This window comes from Lepus europaeus, chromosome 13, assembly GCF_033115175.1.
Source record: "Lepus europaeus isolate LE1 chromosome 13, mLepTim1.pri, whole genome shotgun sequence".
NCBI classification, from domain to species: Eukaryota; Metazoa; Chordata; class Mammalia; order Lagomorpha; family Leporidae; genus Lepus; species Lepus europaeus.
The window spans coordinates 51,381,902-51,396,437 of record NC_084839.1 but is presented as its reverse complement, the minus strand read 5'-3'; positions in this window follow the sequence as shown (position 1 = coordinate 51,396,437).

Below are 14,536 nucleotides of genomic sequence, written 5' to 3'. Positions count from 1 at the left end.
CACAGGGTAGGCTGGGAGCTGGGCAGGAGTCCGTGTTCTCGCTTCCTGTTTTAGGGACGAAGGAGGCCCCACGGTTCTCAGTAACTCCTCAGCTGAGTTCCTTCCCTGCCTGCTGCCAGCCCAAGGAGGGGCGCGCCAAGCTTCCCATTGGAAGGGCCAGATTCAAGACCAGGTTACCTAGTTTTTCTAGTCAGGAGTACCTGGAGCAATCTTTCTGGCACTTGGCTTTCTTTCTTTCTTTCTTTCTTTCTTTTTTCTTTTAAAGGTGTATTTACTTACTTGTTTATTTGCAAGTCTGAGTTACAGAGAGAGAGAGAGAGAGGGAGGGAAAGAGAGAGAGAGAGATCTTTCAATCTGCTGGTTCACTCTCCACATGGCCATAATGGCCTGGGCTGGGACAGGCTGAAGCCAGGAGCTAGGAGCTTCCGTGGGTCTCCCACTGCTTTCCCAGGCAGATTCGTAGGGAGCTGGATCAGAAGTGGAGCAGCCAGGACTTGAACCAGCGTCTACATGGGATGCTGGCACTGCAGATGGGGGCTTACACCACTGCACCACAGAGCTGGCCTCAGACTTGGTTTTCGCATCTGGGTAATGGATTTAACAATCCCTGTCTTCTCACAGGGTGAGAGTCCAGCTAAGAGGAAACCTGTTCAGGCAGCAAGGGCTGGGTAAACGTGTCATTATACCTCTCAAGCTGATAAGAGATAAGCCTTTGTTTGCTCCGAGCTAACACATGTGGGCAGGGCCCAGCCTGCCTTTCTGCCCAGAGAGCTTCTTTTCTGTGGCTGTGACTGCTGGGTCCGTCCCTCTTCCTCCATCCTGACCCTTTCACTCTGGTCATTAGGACAACCACGCACCGCCTCACTCTGCTATTTGGGTTCTGCTCGGCTGCTTTAATTCACTGTTGTGCCACACAGATCTTTCTCTCTTTCTTTAAACTGGATCTGAAATCCGGTCTCACCTAATGGAGCAGTTTCCCCCTCTTTGGTTTATGAGGATGTGAATTTCGTTCCCTTCTTGATCTTTTCTTGACGCTAGTATTCAGAAGTCCCTGGTACTCTTAGTTTTCCGGCTCCACGTGTGAGTAGAGGGCGAGCACAGGAACAACGGTCTGGCGGTCACCCTCCCTCTGTGTGTCGTTCCACCTTGCATGGTAGCGAGGAGGGAGAAGGGGCAGACCGGGTCTCATGGTGCACACGGTGTGCTTCGCTCATGTCCATTCTCTGGCGCACTCTGCCAAGGGGAGTGAGGCAGGACTCAGAGGCTCCGAAACACAAGCCTTGATCTCTCTGCTGATGGCTGCGGGAGTCATCCTGAGGGCACATCTGCTGTCCTCCCACCCCGGCTAGAATACGCAGGGGCCTGGGGAAGGCTCCTGGGGGGATGGTGGGGAGGACCCTGCTCCCCTCTTGGAACTCTGCTCCCTCTTGGCGTGGTTGGCCTTGGGGGCTTTGGGTGGCAGGCAGAGAGAGATGGCCAGGGAGCAACAAGACAAAGAATGGCTGAAGCCAGCGGCGTGTCCCAGCCATCCTTGCTCTACCAGAAGCAGAGGCCTGCGCAGAGCCCCTTCTCACGGAACCAATTAGATCCTCTGTGCCCAGCCTGGAGGCTGGAACCAGAACCCATTCCTCAGAGGCAAATGCAAACAGAAGAGCAGATGGAGTCCCTGTGCTTGAGGAATTCAAGATGTATCAAAGGTTAAAACAATCCCCAAGCTTGGAAGAGGTGGCAGTTATTAAAAGCAGCTGCTTACGTGGGGCCTGCGAGGAAGACGTTTATCCTGGGCTCACTTTGGTCTTCCGGACTGGCCGGAGGGGAGCAGATGGACAATCTGCTTATCTCCCACCTTCCCTCCTCGCTTCCCTTCCTGAAAGTCTACTATTTGTATAAACACTATGCAAAATTCCGGGTGGGGATTGGTATGCTACAATAAGGGACTCGCTGGTCTCTCCACAGGGCTGTCAGTGCCAGAGCTGGGGAGCATTATCCTGACCAAGTTTTGCTGCCTCAGGGTCAGGGATGTGGACTGCCAATGTCAGTGACAAGGCATGGGCACTTGGTATAGTGGTTAAGATCCCACTTGGGGACAGGCTTTGTGTCATAGCAGGTAAAACCACCGCCTGCAGTGCCAGCATCCCATAAGGATGCCAGTTCAAGTCCTGGCTGCTCCACTTCCGATCCAGCTCCCTGCTAGTGGCCTGGGAAAGCAGTAGAAGATGCCCCAGGTGCTTGCTTGGGTGCCCCTACTACCCTTGTGGGAGACCTGGCAGAAGCTCTTGGCTTCAGTCTGGCCTAGCCCCAGCCACTGCAGCCATCTGAGACTGAACCAATAGATGAAAGTTCTTCCTCTCTTTCTGTAACTCTTTCAAGTAACTAAATAAATAAACTCCAAAAAAAAAAAAAAAAAGTTCAGGAAAAAAATACCATTTTGGACATGCACATCCCATATTGCAGTGCTTCTGATTCTAGCTTTCTGCTGGTGTACACTCTAGGAGGTGGTAGGTGATGGCTTAAATACTTGGGTCCCTGCCACCCGTAGGGGAGACCTGGATGGAGCTCCTGGCTTCTGGATTTGGCCTGTCTCAGCACTGGCTATGGGGTGCATCTGGGCAGTGAACCAGTGGATGGAAGATCTCTCTGTTTCTCTCTTTTTCTTTTCAAATAAATTTAAAAAATAAAAAATTCAGTGTCAGGACAAACAAACCTCATTTAAGGGCATCTTTCTGGACGAACCCACATCCTAACTTCAGCTTCTGCACCTGTGCTGTTCCTGCCTTTTTTTTTTTTTTTTTTAAGATTTGTTTATTTATTTGAAAGGCAGAGTTAAACACACACACACACACACACACAGATCTTCCATGTGCTAGTTCACTCCTCGAATGGCCACAATGGCTAGGGAAGAACTAGTGGACTAGGCTTAAGCCAGGAGCCTGGAACTCCATCCAGGTCTCCCACAGGAATGGCAGGGGCCCAAGCACTTAGGCCATCTTCTGCTGCTCTTAGGCACATAAGCAGGGAGCTGGATCAGAAGTGGAGAACCCAGGTCTTGAATGGATACGCTTATGGGATGCTGGTATCACAGGCAGCGGCTTAACCTGCTGCACCACAGTGTCGGCCCTGTAACTGCCTTTACATCTAAATTGTTCGCATAGATTCCACTATCATGCGGGCATCTTTCACTGGTTGTCTCTCCGCCTAGCTCAGAGAGACCCCTGATATCACCGAGAGGCAAGCCTTTGGCACTGGACTCCCTTTCTCACCGTGGCTAGCCTTCTGGTTTAGATTCTGGCAAATTGCTTCGGCTCAGCTGCAGCATACGGGGTTTCCATGTAATTGAGGAGACAAGATCTAGACACAGGATTTAAAAAAAAAATAGTATATTAATTGCCAAGAGCGCAGGGTTCTGTGAGATCTCAGAGGACTTCATTGTAGTCCTGAGGGACAGTCAGGATTTGCATAAATGGAAGAGAGCAGGGAGTGAGTGCATTCTTGGCAGGAGGCAAGGTTCCAGCAAGGGCTTCGAGACGGGAATGTGCCTAATGAATTCACGGAGCAGCAGATAGACTGGTTGGCTAAAAATATTTGTCAAGTACCTTCTGTGTGCAAGGCACACAGCAGATGCAAAGAAAGGGAAAGGAAGAAATCTGTAGGCCTGTAACTCTGAAATGTCCCCATCAGAATAGAAAAGCCTGCAAGAAGTCAAGGAATAAAGCTGGGAGGCAAGAAGTGAGGGTGCAGGGAAGTGTGGGCTCTCCCAGGGCGCAGATTCGGATGACTAAAAACTGTGCTCGGGACATAATCTTAGTAAAGCTGCAGATTATGTTTAAAGCAAACATTTACAAAGAGGATTGGCATGAGGAATGTGCAGAGAGAGAGTGGGCAGTTCTGGGCTACAGAGCATCAGAATTGCGCAGTAGAATTGGCCAGCAAAAGTTCAAAGAAAAGGAGTCAAGGGTGAAGCAGGACTGTAGTGTGACGGTGTTGTCTCCAGCCTCGGGCTGATGCTCTGGGTGTTTGTTATATTGTTATTGTGGTGACCGTGGCAGCAAAGTCTTCTGGGCCCAGGGAGACTTTTCCAGGTTGGTGGATTCTTTAGCTTTTTGAACTTGTCCCAGAAAGTTGCTTTGGTTCCTCCTCTCTGAATACAGAGGAATGCCTGTGGTCCCTGAAATAGAATAACTCTTGATAGGGCTCTGTGTCTTTTTAGCAGAAAATTACTAATGAGACAGAGAATTTTGGCCCTTGCGTTTGTTCTGAACATATCCTGAACATGGCTAAATTCTAATGGTTTCTTTAAAGAAACTGAGTATGAACTTGTACTTACAAAATCAAGTATATCATCGCTTAGGGCATAATTTAGAAAACACCCAAACATGAAACAAGAGCATAGGATGGCCAATAAAATGAACATTCATGAACTCATTCAGCAAATATTTTTGTTCCTATCAGGTTCAAGTCCGTCTGCCAGACACAAAACAAAGTTCCTACTTACAAGGGACTGACCTGGGGCCAGCGCCGTGGCTCAATAGGCTAATCCTCCGCCTTGCGGCTCCGGCACACCGGGTTCTAGTCCTGGTCAGGGCACCGATCCTGTCCCGGTTGCCCCTCTTCCAGGCCAGCTCTCTGCTGTGGCCAGGGAGTGCAGTGGAGGATGGCCCAAGTGCTTGGGCCCTGCACCCCATGGGAGACCAGGAGAAGCACCTGGCTCCTGCCATTGGATCAGCGCGGTGCGCCAGCCGCAGCGCGCCTACCGCGGTGGCCATTGGAGGGTGAACCAACGGCAAAAGGAAGACCTTTCTCTCTGTCTCTCTCTCACTGTCCACTCTGCCTGTCAAAAAAAAAAAAAAAAAAAAAAAAAAACACAAGAAAACAAGGGACTGACCTGCACGCTTGTTCTCAATGCTGAGGATCAGGCTACCGCCCAGCTGAGAGCTAGGAATCCTGGACCCTAGTTCTTCAGTGGAAGCACGAACTGTCCATGTCATGGGAAGGTCAGAGACAAGGGAATTCTCCAGGGGTTTCTGGCAGCCAATTGGCTGCAAGCTTCAGCCTCATCCTCTTCAGAACTTTTTGGGACTATGAGATTTCAGAAGCAAAGGCCTTGTCCCACCAGTGCAGCACACCGGAGGCGTTAGAAGGAGAGGTGTGGGAGAACCATCCACAAAGCGGGCACGAAACCGCTCCTGCAAGCTCATGCAGACTGGCTCACCTGTGATGAAGCCGGTCCCTTTTGTACAATAAACAGGGGTACTCTGCCTGTTCTCAACCCAGGCGCTGTGAACCACTCCTGATATAGCCTGCTAGGTAGAAGGGTGGTTCTCAAGAACTGGCGAGATGATAGCAAAGCCACGCTGGAGGGATAGGTGGATGTGCGGAGCAGCCAGGGTGGGCCACTGCTGGGAGAGCTCCCCAGGTCCTGTGGAGGCAGGTGTGCTGCGGGATTCAGTCTTTCCATGCTCCTGCCCACTCCCAGGGGAGCCAGGCGCAACCGAGAGAGGAGCTAGTGAAGATCAGGTGCAGTGGGAGACCAGCTGAGGGCCAAAGCAAGATTTATTTATTTGAAAGGTAGAGTTACAGAGAGAGAGAGAGAGAGAGAAAGAGGGAGGAGAGACAGGTCTTCCACCCACTGGTTCACTCCCAGTGGCTGAAACGGCTGGAGTTGGGGCGACCCAGAAGCCAGGAGCCAGGAGCTTCTTCTGGATCTCCCACATGGGTTCAGGGTCCCAAGCACTTGGGCTGTCCTCTGCTGGTTTCTCGGGTGTATTAGCAGAGAGCTGGATTGGAAGTGGAGAAGCCAAGTCTTGAACCAGGATGCCAGTGCCACAGGCAGTGACTTTAGCCACAGTGCCACAGCGCTGGGCCTCTTTTTTTTTTTTTTCTTTTAATTCTTCTTCTTTTTTTTAAGCTAATGTGAATCACTTGTTAAAACAGTTCTAATCCAGAAGAGTGGCAACTGTGATGCCTCCGGTTTTATTCTGAGAAGTGCCTCTGATTCACTCAGAGAATTGATTGGTCTTTTTACTCATTTTTTTATTATTTTTTTAAAGAATTGTTTTATTTGAAAGACAAAGTTACAGAGAGAGGTAGAACCAGAGAGAGAGAGAGAGAGAGAGAGAGAGAGATCTTCCATTCTGCTGGTTCACTCCCCAAATGGTCATGGCCGGAGCTGAGCTGATCAGAAGCCAGGAGCCAGGAGCTTCTTTAGGGTCTCCCACATGGGTGCAGGAGCCCAAGGATTGGGCCATCCTCCACTGCCTTCCCAGGCCATAGCTGAGAGCTGGATTGGAAGTGGAGCAGCTGGGACTCGAACCGGCGCCCATAAGGGATGCACGCATTGCAGTCTGGGCCCTAACCTGCTATGTCACAGCACCGGCCCCAGTTGAGTTTTTTTTTTTTTTATCTTAGATTCTCCTACCCATGAAGACAGGATGCTCTTTGCTTGCTAAAGATCACAAGGGTGTGGGAAACTCAATTCAAAAGAACATAGAATATTTACATACTCTTAATAAGTTTGTGGGAGGCGGGGTTTTGGCCTGAACATTTTCTATGGCAGAGCCACAGGTGGCCTAGAAAATCTTTCTTTCCTAGCAAAGCCCATTTTCATGTTTGTGCTGATTGTCCCCATGTGATAATGTATTAGTAACTAATAATAGCAGCTACTATTATTGAGCAACTGCATTCAAACCACTCACTCGGCTAGATATATTACCTCAAAATCTTAGAACAGGCATGAAAACTACGTCTTATTATTCTCCCCACCTATGTACTTAGAGAAACAGGCTCCGGGCTGTTAGTGGAGAGGCCACAGCAGCCTAGCTGCTTAGTGGTACAGCCTGGATTGTAAGTCAGACCCACCCAGCTCCAAAACCGTAACTTTCCCCCAAACTCTGCTGGTTCCTGGCCGCTCTTCTCAGGTTTCTGAAGGCACAGGAGTGCAGTCTTCCCAGAGCAGAAAAAGGGACTGTGAAGTGCTTGACGCTGAGCACAGGTGCGGGCTGTGCCAATACTCAACCCAAAGTGTGCTCAGGCTGCTGCGGTGGGCACAACAAGACGCCTTAGCTTTTTCTCTGCCCTTGGGAACAGAACCCAGCCTCTTTGGTATAGGAGGCTGCATACTCCTGCTTCCCAGCAGTACGGAGAACCACAAAGCTCGGAACAAGAAGTCGGGACAGGCCCATTGCACACTCAGGTCCTACCTGCTGTGGCACTGTGAGGATGTAGCGAGTTCCCCAGGTCCCATCTGACCACGGATTCAGAGGAAGAGAGGCAGGTGGTCTCACAGGGCTCTGTGGACTGAGCCAGAGGCCTGGTTTTCTGGCAGCATGGTTTACCTGGAAGCTGTTAAGTTTGCCCTGGTTCATTTTATTGCACGCACACTTACCCTTTTGGAATGCTTGCCGGCAGTGGGTGTGGTGGCTGATGAGTTGAAACCTGTCTTAATTACGCACTGAAGCCGGCTTTGGGAGTGTTACGCCTTGCTTAACGATAGCAGCTTGCAAAACAGTTTCCATGGCTCTCAGCACAGCCAGACCTACATTGCCATACATCTGCTCCTGAAAAGGCTTTGCCATTTGGAATTGCAAGCATTTGGCTCTGGCAAGTGGCTCCCTGACACAATTATCCTAGTGCTCCGTGTCCTTTAAATGTCATTGTCTAGTGATCAGTACTGATTTTGGTAGCTTCTTCAGCTGCTCAGCTGTCAGCAACTCCTTTAGGGGATCATGGGCTTTGATACCTGGGGAGACGCTGCTGGTTTTATTGATGAATTGCCAGGGTCAGAATTCTTCAGGCCTGTCATTAGATCTTCAGAGGAGTTTTGTATACAACATTCAAAGCACCTCTGAAATTTCTGTATTACATAATTGCCATCAATATTGCATATGTAAGGTTTTTCTGCCCTCAAATTATGGTGATCAGAACCTTGATACGTATTTAGGCAAAGATAAACAATAATGCAGAAATTCAGAACCTACCTTATAAATGGCGACTTTCCATTTTTCCAACTTCCTAGCCTTCTCAGGGAATGATGTATTCCAAATAACATATTTTTTCAGTACCTAAAACTTACTACTTGAGGTAAAAAAGAAACTTAAAGATTTTAAAACTTCTGTGATATAGCCTTGGTTTTTAAAATATTTTGCATATAATTAGTCTAATTTTTAAAGATTTGTTTATTTTATTTGAAAAGCAGAGCAAAACACAGAGAGAGAGGTAAAAGGAGAGAGGGAGAGTCTCTCATCTCCTGGTTCACTCCCTAAATAGCTCCATAAGTGGGGCTGGGCCAGGCCAAAGCCAGAGTCCAGGGACTCCAACTTGGTCATCCACATGGGTGGCAGGGGCTCAAGTACTTGGGCCATCTTCTGCTGCCTTCCCAGGTGCATTAACAGGAAGCTGGCTCTGAAGTGGAGTAGCTGGAACTCCAGCTGATTCTCTGATATGCGATTCTGATATCATTTAACCCCCTGTACTACAATGCTGGCCCCAGGATAATTTTTATATTAATGACTTAGGGAAGTTAATACTAGTAATTGTACAATGCAGTCCTGTCATAGGTTAATGATACTCTCTCGAGGCAAGTGAGAGACATAGGGTCAGCTGTTTGTCCTCTGTTCTGTTCCAGATAGCCCAGGGGCCTTTAACACTCTCCATTTTTCTTTTCTCCCTGCTGCTATATGTTCAGTTGTCTCTAATCCATAGCCTTATTTCCCATACTGTAGGAGTAAGGGCTTGGACATGGCTTTTCGGTCTTTGAGAAGTGAAGTATGTGAGTCTAGTTGCTCAGAAGTCCTTTTCGTCTGTTCCAGAGTTCAGAGTTTTACAGTTGGGCCAGACGTTTGACACAGTGGCCAAGACGCTGCTTGGGATGCCTGTGTCCATACTGGAGCACCTAGGATTGGTCCTGGCTCCACTTCGGATTCCAGCTTCCTGCTAATGTATACCCTGGGTGGTAGGAGGTGATGGCTGAAGTATGTGGGTCTCTGCCACCCGTATAGGAGACTCAGATTGAGTTCTGGGGTCCTGGTGTTGGCCTGGCCCATCCCTGACCGTTGCAGGCATTTGAGGAGTATACCAGAGGATGGAAGATCTCTGCCTTTCACATAGAATGAAAATGAATGAATAAAAGTGTAAACCCTTTCTTCAGCCTTAAACACCTGGTCCTTTGTCCACTAAATGTCCTTGCAAGGCTGTTCAGATGAGACAATGAAATGCCTTTTCAGAATGAGTCCAGTAATTCTTCCCTGAGTGTCCACTGTTTGGACTCTGCTGGTTCCATGGCTACAGTGAAAAGATACTCAGCTAATGATTTCCTGAAGCTCACCATCTAGCACAGAAGATGGGCATTAAACAGGAAATTAGATGTGAGGCCAAAGGTGCCTCTGAAGTGCTCACAAGTTCAGGTTTTTCTTCAGGGCGGCCAATTCTATGATCTCATGTTGGCATCTCTTGCCCACCCCAGGGATCGCTCATCAGGCAAATAGGTCACAGCCTCTTGTTTCCTGCCTGTCTTCAGAAGAGAGAATCATTTGTACAGAAATTCCAGATCATTTTTTTTAAACTTGTTTATATGGAAACTTCTCTACCCTGGTCTCTACCCTGGTGAGCTAGCTGCAGGCAAAATAGATTTTGGGCTTCTTCCCACCTTCACTACTTCTTTTTTCCATGTCATTATTTTCCTATTCAAGCCCCAATATATCAGTTCTCTTCATAGGCCATTTTCTGCCTTCCCAGTTCTCAGGCCTCCAGCCTCCCTTTCCCCCACAAACTTGCTGCCCATGTGCTGCCCAGGATGAGAGCCCGCATATCTTTCCTTCACTTCACTTTTTCCTATAAACTACCCCTCTGCTTCTTCATTTCTGGGATTTGCCTTGCAAGTGAGATGAATTATTTGATAATACATTTATTTGCTTGCTATGGAAACATGCTATGGCAGACAGCAGAGAGAGGCAATGCAGTGACAATTCACCTTGCCAGGAAGTCTAGGATATCAGAACACACCATCAGCACTTATCTTTTTTTTTTTTTTTTCTCAGAAGCTCTTAAGATTCCCTCGGGGGGGGGGGGGGAAGAGTAATGAGATTTAAGTTGAACCCTGGGATCATAAACATTTCATCTGTGTTTACAATTACACCCAAAGGGGGAAGATGGTGGGTGACCCTAATACCCTAGGTAGAGAAGAAATGTATCCTGGAATAGGAGAAAGTTTATATTGCTATACATGCTGACCTTAGACACAAGCTCATGGGTGGTAGGAGTAAGACATTGGAAGCTATCATTGAATACCCCTGTTTTTAGTTCTGGGAATGACTCATTCACCTGCAGACAAGGCTGTAAATAGTGGATTTCCTTGCGAGTTGTAAGTAGGGAGGGAGTCTCATAGTAACTGTCATCACTGGTGAGAAGAGATATTTCCCTTGTGTGATGAGAGACAGGAGCAGAGAGAAGACCTGGGGCGCAGCAGGTCAGGTGGAGGCAGGTCCCTGGTCTCCCACTGCCAGTGGCAATGGCCTCTGCTGGTCTGTTCTTTTCGCTGTGGACATCAGTGAAGAGTTTCCTAGAAGCTCTACAGTTCTCTTGAGTAGTGGCGTCAAGGTAACATGTTCGGGAACGATGGGAACTCATCAGGGAGCTGGGACTTCCAATAGCAGCAGTGGGTGGAGAATCAGGAATCAAAGGCATTGCAGTCTTGTCCTTATTTCCTTAGGTTTGATGGTGCTGAAAACAAAGGTTAGTAAAGAACAAACTATGATCCTTACTTTCAGAGAGTCACAGTGTAATGAGGTAGTTAAGGAAATCAATGCATGTAACACACAATACAGGAGAGGTACAGAGTTGGGGTGATGAGTAAAGAGAAAATGAATGAGAGAGAGAGAGAGAGAGAGAGAGAAAGAGAGGTCTTCCATCTGCTGGTTCACTCCCCAGTTGGCCACAACTGCGGGAGCTGTGCCAATCCAAAGCCAGGAGCCAGGAGCTTTTTCTGAGTCTCCCACGTGGGTGCAGGGGCCCAAGAACTTGGGCCATCCTCTACTGCTTTCCCAGGCCATAGCAGAGAGCTGGATTGGAAGTGGAGCAGCCGGGACTTGAACCGGTGTTCATATGGGATGCCGGCACTGCAGGCGGTGGCTTTACCCGCTACGCCGCAACACTGGCCCCTCTCAGTGATTTTAACGGGAAGAGTAGTGTTGTGCCCTTCTTGGAAATCCCTTAAAGTGATTGATGGTGTTTGTGTCCCTCTTTGTGACATACACGCTTTCAATAATACTGATGAGGATGTATGGACTGAACTTTCCTCATTCATTCTAATCAGATGATATCGTTAGTTCAGAAAGAACAGTTTGTATATGGAGGGAAAGGTTAATGGCACCAGGTAATCACACGGCATGGTTCGGGTGAAACAGCTGTCCAGAAGGGATGGTGCCATGAGCACTGCTCAGGGCACTCTTGTTCCTTAAAGCTGGCTTCAGCATAGGAGGTGCAAAGTCACTGAGGACCAGTGGTGGTCGGTGTCATACAGATAACTACGTACAGCTTCCCTCCTTTCCACATGAAGATCCTGTCACCCTGAGAAGTTGAGCTCTTGCCCAAATTCAGAGTTACAGAACCAGGACAAAAACCCAGGCCCTCCCGCAGAAGTAGCACCTCCTCTGTAGTACGGCCTCAGAGTATGAAATTCTCCAGGTGGGCTAGATTGAGGCCCTCGGCTCTGTTTTATTAAGCCCCTTATTAAAATACCAAATGGCTCAAGTATTAAGCTGCAATCATTAGTAATGATTCAGTATGGATGGGGGATAGCCTTCTCATCCATCAACCAGGGCAAGAGGATAGCACTTCAGTCTCACTTGCTCCCATCGCTACCATTGGTGAAAGCTGACCCCTCCTTTCCTCCTCCTGCTATGCCCTAAAGCGCGTGCCTGCCTCAGTCAGGCAAGTGTCTCTGTGAATGACCAGCCAAAGAAGACCATGTCGACAGTCCTGTGTGAGGTGAGGACCGTATGAGCACTTCCTAGAAAAGGCAGATCTGTGCACCTTTGTTCTTCCAGTTGCCATGTCTGTGATGGAAATGGGACTGAGGAAATTTCTGGATAAATTCACAATCAATCACTTGTTCCCTCCTCACACCTAGAACAGGAGCAGAAGAGGGAAAGTCTATGAAACCCTTCATCTTCCAGCCATTGGGATCACTGGTGACTGAACGATGTCTCTAGAAAAAGTGACACTTAGAAAATATATTTTCTAGGGGCCTGCACTGTGGCATAGCGGGTAAAGCTGCCGCCTGCAGTGCCAGCATCCCATATGGATGTCGGTTCGAGTCCTGGCTGCTCCACTTCTCTGCTATGGCCTGGGATAGCAGTAGAAGATGGCACAATTCCTTGGGACCCTGCACACATGTGGGAGACCTGGAAGAAGCTCCTGGCTCCTGGCTTCAGATTGGCGCAGCTCTGGCTGTTGCGGCCTTCTGGGGAGTGAACCAGAGGATGGAAGACCTCTCTCTCTGTGTCTCTACTTCTCTCTGTAACTCTGTCTTTCAAATAAATAAATATTTTTTTAAAAAAGAAAATATGTTTTCTAAGTGTGTGTGTGTTAAAAACTCTCTCCTAGGGCAGCCATTTAGCCTAGTGGTTAAGACACCACTTGAAACAACTGCATCCCGTATTACAGTGCCTGGGTTTGGGTCTCAGCTCTACTCCCTATTGTAGCTTCCTGCTAATGCGCACCCTGGAGGCAGGAGGTGTGGTTTCAAATCCTCAGGGTCATGACACCCACCTGAGGGACCTGGATTGAGTTCCTGGCCCAACCCCAGATGTTGCAGGCATTTGGGAAGTGAAACAGTGATGGGAGATTTCCCTCTCTCTCTCTCTCTCTCTCTCTACTATTTAAAACAAAACTTGTCTAAAACTTTAAAAAAGACATGGTACTTTTACTTTTGATATTTCTTTTTTTAAAAAAAGATTATTTATTTGAAAGTCAGAGTTACACAAAGAGAGAAAGAGAAAGAGAGAGAGAGAGAGAGCTTCCATCCACTGGTTTACTCCTCAAATGGCTGCAATGGCTGGGGCTGGGCCAGGCGGAAGCCAGGAACCCAGAGCTTCTTCCGGGTCTCCCACGTGGATGCAGAAGCCCTAGGACTTGGACCATCTTCTGCTACTTTCCCAGGCGCATTAGCAGGGAGCTGTATCTAAAGTGGAGCAGCTGGTTCTCCAACTGGAACCCATATGGGATGCCAGCATTGCAGGTGGTGGCTTTACCTGCTATGCCACAATGCTGGCCCTACTTTTGATATTTCAGTGTTCTCCTTTGAGGAACATGGGTTATGTGGTCCATCTCCCCTAGTTTCCTTTGTCAAAGTGAGATGCTTTGACCAGATCTCTTAACGTGCAACAGTTGCTTGGGTTAAATCCTTCTCTTATGAATTTCTTTCCCTACATATATTCCCATAGAATTATAGGCGCTTCAGATTGGTCAATTAATGACAGTAAATGCATAGCTCCTACTTCACTACTTAGAACTGTTAGTGATGCCTGAAATGACCACAGTGTTGGTTCTCCAAGTTTGATCTGGTGACCAGCAATATCGTCATCACGTGGGACTTGTTAGAAATGCACAATATTGGGCTGGCATTGTGGTGTAGCCGGTTAGGCCTCCACCTGCCTCCACCTGCGATGCCAGCATCCCATATGAGTGCCTGTTTGAGACCAGCTGCTCCATTTCCAATCCAGCTCCCTTCTAATGCACCTGGGAAAGCAGTGGAAGATGGCCCAAGTGTTTGGGTCCTGCACCATTATTGGAGACCCAGAAGAAGCTCCTGGTTCCTGGCTTCAGCCTGGCCCAGTCCCAGCTGTTGTAGCCATTTGGAGAGTGACCCAGGGGATGGAACATCTCTCCCCTCCCCTCCCCTCCCCTCCCCTCCCCTCCCCTCCCCTTCCCTCTCCTTCCCTCCCCTCTACTCCTCTCCCCTCCTCTCCCCTCCCCTCTCCTCTCCTCCTCTCTCTGTAAGTCTGCCTTTCAAGAAATAAATGAAAGAAAAAAGAAAGAAATGCACACTATTGGACCCAACCCCTGACCACCTTGCTAGTGGATCCAGCACGCTGTGCTTCCACAAGCCCTGCAGGTGACTCTGTTGATGCCCTACATAAGCTTGGCAAGCAAACAGGACTACAGCATTCCACGCTCTCTGGAGCTTGCCGTAGGAGGAAGATAGTATTGTGCAGGCCCACGATACCTGTTTAGCCTCATAGTGCTCTGCTGTCACACATGCTGTGTTCTGGTTACACAGAAGAGGGCCTTAGTTTTCATGCCTTCCTGCCTTTCCTCCAGTGGTTCCTCTGTCTGGAGTTATTGCCCTTTTCTGATGCCATGTGTGCCCAATTCTTTACCTCGAGTGCTGGCAGGCACGTTTCTGATGAGGGATGCTTTTCAGATTTAGAAGTGGAGAAGGCTTTCTGCAGTTATTCACAGGCCCAGTAGTCACCCATTAGGAACCCCAGCAGCACAGGTGATGGTTAGCAAACAGCCCCTAATCAGCACAGAAATTAACTAT